Genomic DNA, 13,191 nt, shown 5'->3' on the forward strand with positions numbered 1-13,191 from the left:
GAAAGGTGATGAAATAGGAAGGGGTGCCCTAAAAGAGGGAATGAACGCATAAGCGCAACGAGAGCTCATAGCTCATACCACAAAGGGTTAATCAGTGCCCTGAAAAGGACACTGTAATACGCATAAGCGTTAAAAGAGCCTATAGCTCATTGGAGGTAGCTTGCGACGTCATGCGACTTTCAATGACATAGAAAGGCACGTCATCAAAAGCATCCTCATTATTAAAGAAATCACCCAAGCAAAAACTACGTTTGAGCGAGTGCTTTCTTGAAAACGTATACAACTTTGTGTAAAAGAGTCACTGTGGACATCCCAAATTGGGAGACATGTGAGTTCACATGAACAGGCATATTAGCCAGACGAACATCACAGATGTGATAATCGACAACGCGTTTCGAGCATTTCAGAAAGAACGACGTAACCAGATAAATCTGGAACTTATTCCTTCTTTTTACAACGCACGCACCCTTTCGGGATAAAACTACAGAGTATTTTCACGCCATGAAAATACCCAATAGAGAACTTCAAAACATGTTTGAAAAACTCAAATCCCTCTGGAGAAAAATATGACAAAGCCCCATTTGCTCCAGGAAGTTTGAAGTAAGCAGAGCTTTTTAGTGCCCACTAAATCGATTCTACAGCTACAATCCTCGGGGTAGAAGCTAAAGATTCGTAGCTATACAAAAGACTGGTTTATCCGAAGATATTTAGAACTTGGAGAGGTCCGAGTTCCATTCAGGAATACCTCTTTCGGTCCGCACAGACCACAGAGGACAAGCTTCTTTCAAAGCAGTAGCTATGGTATACCACAATGAAGGGCGTTGTAATAACAAAACCATAATGAAACTCTCTTGGAGTAGCAATGGAAGCGAGTTATCCATAAAATGTGATCGCAACCAATTATTACAGGTTCCCTAGCTTGTTGAGCAGGGACGCCTGAATACGCAAAGTTTGCGAAGGAACACTCCAAAGTGCAAAAAGGTCAAATGGAGAGTGCTCATCTGACACATGCCAATCAGTCAACTCATGACAAATTCTGCTCATGCAGAGTTGGGTTAGGTGCAATTCTATGTTAAGTTAACCATGAACTGTACTACCTAAGTATTCCATCAAAGTGAACAACTCAAACCAATGTTTGATCTACTTCAGATGCCAAATATCAGCGAAAAGATGCTGAAAACAAGAGCTTGCTTTAAGGCATCCATAAGGAAAGGTTGAAACATACTGTTAACGTTATTCTAAAATATAGCATGCTCGAGGCACGACAGTTCATCTATAATGAAAAAAAGCAAAGCTGGGTTCACAAGGTAACCTATACAGAAGTTACCCTACGAAATTGAACTTTTTGAAGTAGATCCACTTGGGCTACATACGCTTTTTACGCTGAAAATTGATCTGAGGTTTCCTTGTCGTAGCCACTACCCAAACTAGACAGGATTACACTCTTCACAATCACAGCACAAAAAGGAAACATCAACAACGAACCAAATCGGTGTCAATTGAAAAAAACGCCAATGGCGAAAACGCATTAAGCGAACCCATATAGGCAGTAATGTAAGCTAATTAACAACATTTGAATAACCCCGCCCTTATTTAGCCTCAAATTTGAGACTTAAGAAGGGCAACTGATTATCTCGGAGAAACGCAAGGTCCACTGCACCATTGCTCCGGTTAGCGCAGTAAGGGCGTAATACTGTGGAGGACGCCCTAATTCTCCACAGGCTCCGTTTGTGGTTAGGTTTTTATTAGACCCCCCTAACCATTCATTCTTTGGCACGGTAAGCATGAAGCCGCATAACACCATGAATTAGGGGTCACCTGTTTAGTGGACTCTTACCACTGGATCAGGCGGTCCGTAGTGTTATTCTTAGCCAATTGAGACAACCGCTACCGACACTACACAGCTATCTAGGCTGATCGGGAAAAGAAGTTAACATTGATGGTCAACTTCCATATGAACCCGAACAGCTCGGAGTGTGGGTTCGATTCCCGCTCCAGTCGGGGAAAACTTTTCATCAAACGAAAAATTCTCCACTGGGCCACTGGGTGTTATATGTGTTGTCCGTTGTCAAATGTTAGTATTGTTCAGTCTGTAGAGGCCGCAAGGTCGAAGACGGTGTAATTGTCTTTTTTTTTAAACTTTGGGTAACTGTGGGTAAGACACTTTACATTATCAACACAGCGCTATTTCATATGCCTAGTAATACTATAAGTAAATCACAAAAAAAACACATGAGAGCAGTTGATAACCTATCGTTAATGTTTACATTTACAGTGAAAACAACAACTGTAAGAGCTGCAGAACTTTAGAACTAAGCTTCATACCAATTTGGATGACACTATATAATCCAAAACTTGATAACAACACCTCTTTTGCCATAAAAAGATTAGGTGAACATGGACAGTTACGTATAATTACCTACAGTATAGTGGAAAATGTGATGATCTGAAGAACTGATTCTTGAGATCAGTTTTATTACAAAAAAAGTTTAGAATAGTTTGTACAGTTCTAATGAGGTTTTATATTATAGTTGTGACGTACCAGAGCATAGTGCAAATAACTACTGTAGCGGCTGTAGATATCAAGGACTAAACTTCTGGACGATTCAGACTGTCCTTAAATAGTAAAGTAATATCTATCAGTCTTCGAATAGATCCAGCAACCACAGGCAACGTTACTTTGTATAACATAACGGTTACGAGTTTAGATGCGAAGTGCTTTTCTGAGTAGTTTTATTGGTCTTGAATATTACATAAGAATGCTGGAATGGTTTGAACAATTCCAACGAGGTCATAGATTATAGGAAAATAACGGTACATTGCAAACACTATTACTACACAGCTCAAGATACAGCTATGCATGTGAAAAACAAAGTAGTTGATTATGCAACGTCACTCTGTAAAGCGGATATCATTACTGCTACCTGGAGTTCTGCTCTTCGGAGTAGTTTCATTGGTCGGGAATAATCCAAAAGAACTTTGGAATGAATCCTGCAATTCCAAGGGGGTCATAGATAATGATTGGATACGTGGTGTTACAGTTAATAGCGCGAATCACTGTAGGTACCAGCGATAAAGCTGCAGGCTATTTTAGATGACGCTTAATATTCTCAAAACGTGTAACAATTTATATCAGCCTTCAAGCAAACCCTTTGGTTTTTGTTGAATATGCCACAAGTTTTGCTCCTCGGAGTAGTTCAGTTGATCTTGGATAAATTTTGGAATGATTCGTATAACTTCGGAGAAAGTGAAAGATTATGGTTGGACAAGAGTTCATAGCGTAAATAACTACCGTACAGCTGTAGATGTCAATGGCCCAACTCCAGCACAGTCTTGGCAATCCTGAATGTCCTAAATAGAATATAATAACATCGTTTGGTCTTCTGGTAGGTCCGGTAACCATAGGTAATTATGCAACTTAACTGTATGAAATTGATACGGCTCCTGTTACGAGTGTAGACTAGAAGTTTTGCTCTTCGAAGTTGTTTGGTTGATCTTCTAGAATAAACAAACAAATTAAAACACATACTAAGATCAAAGATGCCATTTGATCGAAAATTAAATAATCTTTCTAATAAGGATAAAAAAACTGCGATAAGTTCGACCATTTTAAAGTTATAGCCAGTTAAGGCAATAAGCGTCAAAAACATGGGGAGTTCAATAACTACGTAACGGTTGAGGTTTGACCATATGCGTAGAACAATTTTTTTCACCATTTTTGGTCCTGTATCACCGTTTAAAAAGTTTGCACTCAGGAACCTAACACCCTGTATGAGTGTATAAAACTGTCTTTAGGAAAATCCCGGCAAGGATACAATAAAACTGGACGCTATTCCTAGAAGAATACAGATTCAAGGACATTTCAAGATTGCTAATAAGCATCGCTGGACGCTGTTGTTTTTTTGTTAACCTCTGATCTGATTCGATTGTACTTTTTTCCTAAAGGGTTTTATTTGTAGATATTTTTATATACATTCAAAGGGAGATATTATTCTAGAAGATCAACCAAACAACTTCGAAGAGCAAAACTTCTGGTCTACACTCGTACAATTTTTTTCACCATTTATGGTCCTCTATCACCCTTTAAAAAGTTTGCACTCATGAACCTAACACCCTGTATACTGCATATACCCACTTATCTCAGAGCAAAAAAAAAGTAAATGCATTGGAGGTATCCCTGTAGGAATTCCTGAAGAGGATCCCTGAAGAAATTTTAGAAGAATATTCTAGAGGTAAACCCGTGGATCTCTGAAATAACGGAATCCTTGGAAAAATCGGTAATACTGAAGAAATTACCGGATGAATCGCTGGAATGTATTCAAAAAGAAATTTCTGGAGGAATTCAAGAATGAATTCCTGGTACATTCTCTAGAAAAAAATCCGGAAAGAATAACTGGAAGAATTTTGTAAGAGTTTTTCCTGGATGAGTTCGTGAAGGATCCCCTGGAGAAATTATTAAAAGAATTCTTAATGAAAAGCCCTAAGTAAATTCCTGAAGAAACTGCTATAGGAGTTTCCGAAAGAATCCCTGGGATTTTTTTAGACAACTTCTTGGAGAAATTCCAAAAGAAATCGGCAAAAGACATTACAACAGTGGCGTCGCGTAACCTCACTTTTTACCTGTGCACCGACCCTAAAACTTGCAAATGCAGGGGATTTATGATCAAAATCGAAATAAAAATGAGTGAAAGCAGCTATTCTCGTCAGTTTCTAATTATTATAAGTAAATTTGTACAAGAAATTCAAGAATTTATACTTGGTGCACAGGTAAAAAGTGAGGTTACGCGACACCACTGCCTTACAACAAAAATTTCGGAAGGAAATCCCTGAAGGAATGCTAGGATAAGTCCTAAAGCAATCGTTGAAAGAAACCCTCGAGGCATTTTCGGGGGAATTACTGAAGGAATCCCTTGACAAGTTTTTGAAAGAATCTCTAAAGAGCTTTCTAAAGGAACACCTTCAATCAAAACATCGCTGGAAAAACTCCTAGAGGAACCTCTGTAGGGGTTCCCGAAGAAATCTATGGAATTTCTTAGAGAAAAAATAATTTGACTAAAAGATTCACAGGACGAATTTCTGAACGAATTCACTTACAGGAGCTACACAGGGGATATTCTAGAATGAGTTCGTACATGCATTCCTAAAGAAAACCGTGGATGCTGTCCTAAAACATTTCCTCGAGAAAATTGCGAAAGACTTCCTGGATGTCTTCTTGGAGAATTTCCTGGATCCTGCTTACTTCTCCGAAAAATTATCTTAAAGAATTCCGATACAAGTCGCTGGAGGAATTCTTCTAGAAATCCTCAGAATAATTCAAAAATATCTGCAGGTATTCCCGGAGGCATCCATAGAGGAATTCTTGGCTGCATCCCTGAAAAGAAGTTGGAAGGATTTCTGAAATTTTGAAGGTACCCCTCAATGAATGCTGGAAAAGATGCCGAGAGGAATTTCTGAAAGAATTACAAGGGAAATTCCAGGAGGAAGACTTTAAGAATTCCCGGATCAATTCCTGGAGAAATCGAAGAAAGAATTCCTGGAAGAATCCCTGGAAGAGTTCCCGAAGGATACCAGAAGGCATTCCTAGAGCAATTCTCGGAGGAATGCCTGGAGGAATTCCTGAACGAATCGCTGGAAGAAAGCCTGGAAGGATTTCTGGAGAAATTCCTGAATGAATTCTTGGAGAAATTCCTGAAGGAATCTCTGGATGAATTCTTGGAGGAATACCTTATAGGGATTCTGGAAGGAACTCCTATAGAGATTCTAGAAGGAATTTCTGAAGAAATCCCTGGAGCTTCCTTAGAGGAATCCGAGGAGCAATTCTTTAAGGAATCCATGAAGCAATTCCTTGAGGAATCTCTAGAAGAATTCCTGGAGGAAGCCCTGCAGGAATTCTTGAAAGAATCTGGAGGAAATGCTATATGAATTCCCGGGGGAATCCCACGATCAATTTCTGGAGAAATCCCTAGAGGCTTAACAGATACAGAATAGCACGAATTCCATTCGAATCGATGTTTTAATTGTGAGTGACGCACTGTCGTATGGAATTCCGATACACAAATCTAACTTCCCCAATACAAAGATTCCTCGTTAAATACGAGTACATTCCGGAAATTAAACTAATAGCACCAATTGCGCGTTCTGACCGAACGAACCAACGCAACGCATCATCTCAACCCGGGCGCTATCGAGAATGATCGCAGCAACCCTTCCACATCAATATAATTGCTGATGCTTATGAATATGAATGACTTGATGAATGCTCAGCAGCACAGTATTTAGTTTAGTTTGGATCTCTAATTCCGAATCTGGCACGTACGCAACAACGTTCCTTTCCCTAACTCAACCAAACGAACGTTTCGTTGGGACTAATCGTTCTCTACAAAATATAATGAATAGCAGTCGAATGATCGTTCTTTGCTTTTACTTACGTTCTTTCTCGTGATCGTAGCCGACAATCACAAAATAATCGGCGAGCCGTGACATTTCTGTGGTGGACGGAGATTTTTTCTGCCTCCTCTAGTTGTAGTAACCGAAGAACGTCCACCCCTGTCCTGTCACGTCCGCCCACCCCCGCTGAAGCTGCCTTTGCTGCTACTGGAACTGTGCGTGTGCGTTCGTCGCCTACTTTGATAGTGCGCGCTTCCACTGGGATCCTCTTCGCAGCCTACTTTTTCTCCAGAACACTCTCCGAATTTGGGTTCTTCTGCTTTGTGTTTCGCCTCCTTCGATGTATGACGACGATTATGCTGTTATTCCAGAGCGCAGCACATACGGCACACTAGTAGTAGGCTGCTACGCCGATGGTTACGATGACGACGACGAAGCCCATATACAAAGACAACACTCTGCTGGCTGAACCGCGAAGAATCTGTCAACCACTGTCCACCATTTTTATGATTTCACTTGCTGCACTGACGGGATTTTACTGACTGCCTTTTTGCACTTCTTTGATTCCTTTCTTCACTTGCACAACACTGCTCCCTCTAGACTGGAAATCACTTATTTGAGAATACTCTCTACAAAGGCCATAACATTATCAATCGAACCCGTAGAAAAAGCTGATAACACCCGAAAAATTTCTTCTCCTTCAAGACAAAATTCCCGTCCACACCACCCGCGATTGCACTCATTTGGGGCACTTCCAACTCGACATTCCCATCGCCGAAACCGAGAAGCAGAGCAGCGATCTTATTTTTGGGACCGCACCCCAGAAATGCACACCGAAAATCTAAATACTAAAAACACTACTGCCTCTGTAGCGTCCGCCGCCCGTCACCACCTACTCCCCCTATTTCTTCCCACAGGATGGTAGGTGGACAACGACCACGACGATGACGACGACGGCCGAGGGAAGAGCACCACCCCGCGCCCCACAAACACAAGAACCACACACTCTTTCTTCCGACCCAGCCAGCAGACCGCAGTAGCAATCGCCTTTCTTTTTTTTACCCGTTTTTCCTTTCTTGTACCCACTACTGGACTGGAGCAGTCGCTGCTGCTGGATCACCCGCACCCGCCCGTTTTTCACTCCAGGAGTCCAGGAATTCCAACCCAACTCGATGACGACCGTGTACTCCACTCTTTTCTTGCGGATTCCACGAATTCGATTGCGCGACCGTATCACTCCGAAAGGTCCGCGATTTCGATCGACACGGATTGGCGGAACGGCGACGACGGACGTGCCCAGTCACTCAAAAATTTGCCTGCACTTTTTGATTACTTTGTTGGGGCCTTCCTTTTCCTTACGGTTCCTTTCTATCTCGGTACCTACTGTCTCGGACGTTATATTTTTGCTTACTGATCTGATCGCACTGATGGCTTCCCGATCTCGAACTCGTCGTCGTCGTCGTCGTCTTTTCGAAAGTGCAGAGTTTGACGTTTTTGGATTTGAAATGTCACGCACACCACTGCGTGCCAGAGGAAATGTCGTCAAATGACAGCTGTTGCGTGGTTGGGTTTGTCCGGTTTGCCAACCGGGAAATTTCTCAGAAATGAAAACCAGTTGGTTAAGGTGAAACAGACAATAAATTGAAAAGCACCGACACCCTTTTTTATCAGAATGAGGATATTGTATTTTTTGTTGGAAATTGGATTCAGAGGGCGATTCGAGCGAAGGTTTTTTTTTCGTGCATCGCATAATGTGCATGTTTGTTTTTCCGTGTATCATCAAAATCAAAACAAAAACAACAACAAAAGTGTGGCAATTTCGCGCATGTTGAAGAAATAAAACTATTATTTCAACCCGCGTCAGAAAAGTAAGTATTTCGTGTATTTACAATAAATAAGAAAAGCTGATAATTTACACATTTGTTAGTTGTTGTTACATTTCTAGCATGAGTAGCTCTGAATCTGCAATGAGCTCCAAAATCAGTGAAAGTGCAGTTATCGGGGAAGCAACCGACGACGGAAATTTCACTCATGTTGAGTATTTGGACGATAACTTTCCAAGTTTTGAAGAATCCCACGATCCACTCGATGAAGGAAGAAGCCCGGAACCTTGCCCGGAACGAACTAGAAAAAGAAAGCCCAAGCCCAAGTCCCAAATAAACATCACCATAAATCAGTCGGGTAATGAGTTCCGGAATGCTCAGTATCATTTTACGGGCCTGGTATTTGTGCGATGTTTCAAAACACAGCATTTGAGTGACGCTGTCGGAACCGTGGACATATTTGGTGAATCGGTGGATGATGTAGTGAAGTGTCTGTGGCAGAGCGTTCAGCACCATGTTTCGCGAGAGGTGATCGTAGAGCAAAACGATGAAGAGAAGCTAGTGAAGTGGTCACCAAAAGAATCGCCGGATGTATCTGACCTGGATAAGTTCGTATTTCTTAAACACGGCAAAACGAAGAAAATTTACACCATGGAGAATATACAAGAAAACACAAAACTACTCACAGGTTGGCGTGAGAAGGAAATCCAGATCCACGTGTTTCAATATGCTATGTCAATCACGTCCCTTTCCCTGTGGGAGGTTGTAAATAAACAGCTACTTCACCCGGGGAAAAAAGACAGGGCTGGGGGCACCATCGACCGAAGAACTATTTGACTGTGTCAATAAACTCAAGGATATTCACGCTCACTACACAGCTCTATGGGCTTCGTGGGAGAAATGGGTCAACTACATCCTGGCACAACCCGGTGAACAAAGAAAGAAGTTGATGAACGAAGCTCCCCCGGATGATTACTTGCACTTGTTTCGAGCACCGCCTGTATCAGAGGGATCTCAACTTCAATTGACTCTAGAGATGGGAAAACTGATTCAATTGGGTTTTTTAATTAAGAAAAATGTATCGATTTTTTGATTTTATACGAAAGAGCACCTTTTTCTGAGCCACTATGATTTTTTTCAGATATCTAGAACTTTGTTTTGGTACCTAAAATCAATTTCAAAGAGATTTTTTGAAATCACCTTTTGACAGCTGGGTAACTGTTTGACAGCTCCACCCAGTACAAGATGCGACGAGGGGTGATTCGACAAATCGCTCCCATACAAACTTCAAATTGATTTTTAAATAGGTTCCCGGGCACCAAAATTAATGAAAATTTGGATTTCGGCTCAGTTTCGCATGTAGATTCAGAATATGGAATTATCTCAACACCGCTAAAGAAGCCAATTTTGAAAGCGAATCGTTCCCTATTCACTCTCAAAAAAGAGTCGACTCTTTTGATCGATTTAATAACTCATTTCCAGAATTTGATAAAAAAAATTGTTTTTCGAGCCGAGTCCTTTTTTATATGTCCAGTTTTTGTGAAAATCTGCTCTCTTGGTACGGCCGTCGACGTCGAATTAACAATCTTAGAATGACATGATAAAATGCAAGATAACACAATCGTTCCTACCACTAAAGAATCGAATCACTACTGGTGCGAGTTAGTCACACAATATGTTAGACGGTACAACGGTGCACCCCTCTATCAACCAACTTGTGCTGCGAGATCGCGCACTTCTATTATAAAGCGCATACCTTGTATTTGATATACTTTGTTTTCCCATCTGTCAATTAATAAAAACGATTCGCAACGTCGCCGCGTGCTTTTATATTCGTCCCCGATAATCCCGTGTTTTCCCGGTGATAGTTCCTCCGAACGGCGTAATTCCACTTCGTAACCTGCCTCTGGTCTCACAGGTTATGGGCCCCAGTGGAAGTTCCGAGGAATAAGTGTTTTTTCGGTCGATTTTTCCGGTGCAAAGTTGGTCGCGATTCGGCTCGATTTCGGCGGGAGCCGCCGCGGTGCATTAGTGTGCGTGTGCTTTGCCGGACCGAAAAACTGTTGCTCGCGTGTGTGTCGTGATGGAAGCGTTGAGCAAATTCTCCAAACTGAACAACAGGGTGGCCACCGAACCGGGAAAAACGGGAAAACCGGGAAAAAGACGGGAATTCAGAACGACCGGGAAAAAAGCGGGAAAAAGCCGGGAATTTGAGATGATTACCGGGAAAATTATTGTTGAGAGAAATTTGGTAAACATATTTGAATTTTATACAACTTATCTATAATTTGTATCAGCAAGCTTAATTCAAATTTTCGATTTAGATCCTGTACAAACTTGCTTTTCTCGAAATTTTGCTAATTCATTATCGAATTTGTGAATACATTTAGAACTTCAGCATCATTTCAAACATAAACAATTTCATAAAGGATTAACTCTTTCCTTCCCACGATTTTGAACAACTATTTCTATGTCAAGAAAAGGTTTCCGAAAAAGTGCATGAATAAAACTTACACTAAATTGGCCAAAGTTTTCGAAATCAATTAAAAAGTTTTACAGTTGTAAATCATTAGTTGTTTGATTGTTTATCAATAGTTCTACTATTGAAAAGTGTGATGGTAGTTGGGTTTACCTAAAGAGATTACATTTGTATTGTAAAAAATATTGCAACATATTTATTTAATTCCGTTTGTTTCGACTTCGTCGAACATCGGTAATGCTCTTGAGCAACCGTGAAGAGAAAGAATTGTGTCTTTCGATCAGAATATTTAGCATTTTCGACGAACTTGAAGACACACGGAATTAGATGTCATAGTTTTCAGAATATTATTGTAACCTCATTCGTTTTGGGTTAACTACTAACTACTTGTTCAAATAGTTGAACCATTATCAAAAAATCCAAAACAATACCTATTAATTTACAACATTTCAAAGTAAGCCAATTTGCAGAAAATGTTGGCTGTTCAAAGTCGTAAGAAATAAAAGATTAATATTTCATATATTTTTGGAAGCAAGCACGTGACTACGTTTTTAGTCCAAAATTGTTTTCAGATTAGAATCGATATTAAAAAATTGGACAAATTTATTTCGGCTCGTTTAAAAACTTCAATTTCCATAAAGCTGTTTAAGTAAAATTTAAGTATTCAGAAGCAGCGTAAGTACCTACTAGCCAGGATTTTTTTTGTTCAACGTTTCCTTTACGATGCCACGAAAATATTTATCTAATCTTCAACAGGATCTAAAAACTTTTCTTTGATACACTTCCAACAGAAAAAAAATAATATTGGGATCTACAGTATGTACGTGGACAGTACTTTCGTACTCACAGTACACGACAGTACTCACACAGTCACACTGTAAGATCCTAAAATCGATTCGTTTGATTACATATTACTCGAATTACTCCGCATCTGATGTAAAATGATTGATGTAAAATTTGTTATAAGAATAAAATTCTACAATTTAGTAAAACATATTTGTTCAAAATTACACTTGGTTTCAGCTAAACTTTCGTTTTTTATCCCCGCATTACAGAAAAATTAGAAGAAATTAAGCTGCGTCCAAAAAGCTGAGCCTTTGTGGCGTGACCCAACATTGACTGAGAATACATGTTTATAATCATTGGTTGGTGATCATTCTTAAAAAACGAAGAGGGTAGAGTATTTCTTCATTGCAGTGTGAAAAACAAGTTAGAATTCACGTAGAAGAAACGCTTAAAAATATTCATTCTTATCATCATTTAGAACGTTGTTGTTCTTAAATATGGTTTATTGAGGAAAAGTATTAGCGGTTTTTTTACGTAAAACGAGAGTTGGGTGTTACATACTCAAAAAATGTCCATTTTGAAAAATCGGGAAAAGTTGAAAAATCGTACCGGGAAAACCGGGAAAAAGACGGGAATTCCAAAACTAAAATTGAGTGGCCACCCTGGAACAACCAAAACTGGCAGTCATGGAAGTTCAGGATGGAGATGCTCCTAATTCGCGAAGATCTTTGGTATGTGGTGGAAGATCCACAGCCGCTGCCCGTGACGTCAAAGTGGTCAACCGATGACAAAAAGGCGAGGGCTACCATGGGGCTCTGTATTGACGATAATCAATACAGCCTCGTGAAGGGTGCGACGAACGCGAAAGACTTTTGGAAAGCGCTACGTGATTACCATGAGAAGGTGACGGTCACCTCTCGAGTGAGTTTGCTACGGAAACTGTGCAACTTGAACCTTGTGGAAGGCGGGGACATGGAGGCGCATTTGTTCGAGGTTGAGGAGCTGTTCAGTCGACTGGAGAGTGCCGATTTGAAGCTGGAGCAGCCGATGAAAATTGCGATGATGCTTCGCAGTTTGCCTGACTCATACGGCGGGCTCGTGACAGCGTTAGAGAGTCGCTCTGACAAGGATTTGACAACCGAGCTCGTCAAATCGAAACTCCTCGACGAAAACGAAAGGCGGAAGGAGCGGGGTGGTGGATCCTCGCATGAGCGCGTGATGAAAAGTGACGTGAACAGTGTAAACAGTGTCGCGGAAAAGGTGTGCTTCTTTTGTAAGAAGAAAGGCCACCTGCGGCGTAACTGCCGGTTGCTGCAAGCGAAGAAAGAGCCAAAAGAAAAAGAGAAGAGCCAACACAAGGCGAAGCAAGTCAGTGCGGAGTGTACCAGTGCGATGTTGTTCATGGCGGGGGAAAAACACAGTTGTGATTGGGTTATTGATAGCGGTGCGACCGCTCACATGAGCAACGATCGAAAGTGGTTTCATTCGCTCGACGAAACCGCTACTCCGGACGTGTTGCTGGCTGACGGCTCCACCGTGAAAGCTGCCGGAAGAGGCTCAGTGATTGTGTTTGGAGTTGATGGCTCTGGGGGTAAAACGGAAATTACTCTCGGCGAGGTGCTGTACGTACCGCTGCTGAGCAGCAGCCTTGTATCAGTGCCGAAGCTTACCGCGAAAGGACTGAAAGTGATTTTCGCGAAGAACAATTGCGACATT

The 13,191-nt window shown here is 41.1% G+C and overlaps 1 long non-coding RNA gene across 1 annotated transcript; it reads right to left on the bottom strand.

The window, feature by feature from the left end:
- Positions 1-6,683: 6,683 nt before the first annotated feature.
- LOC134289733 (uncharacterized) lies at positions 6,684-7,837 on the bottom strand. Its single transcript, XR_009998645.1, has 2 exons — positions 7,772-7,837; positions 6,684-6,988 (listed from the first exon to the last, which is right to left on the bottom strand). It is a non-coding gene; the product is annotated as an uncharacterized LOC134289733 (long non-coding RNA).
- Positions 7,838-13,191: the final 5,354 nt, after the last annotated feature.

The sequence above is a fragment of the Aedes albopictus genome, chromosome 3, assembly GCF_035046485.1.
Source record: "Aedes albopictus strain Foshan chromosome 3, AalbF5, whole genome shotgun sequence".
Classification (NCBI taxonomy): Eukaryota; Metazoa; Arthropoda; class Insecta; order Diptera; family Culicidae; genus Aedes; species Aedes albopictus.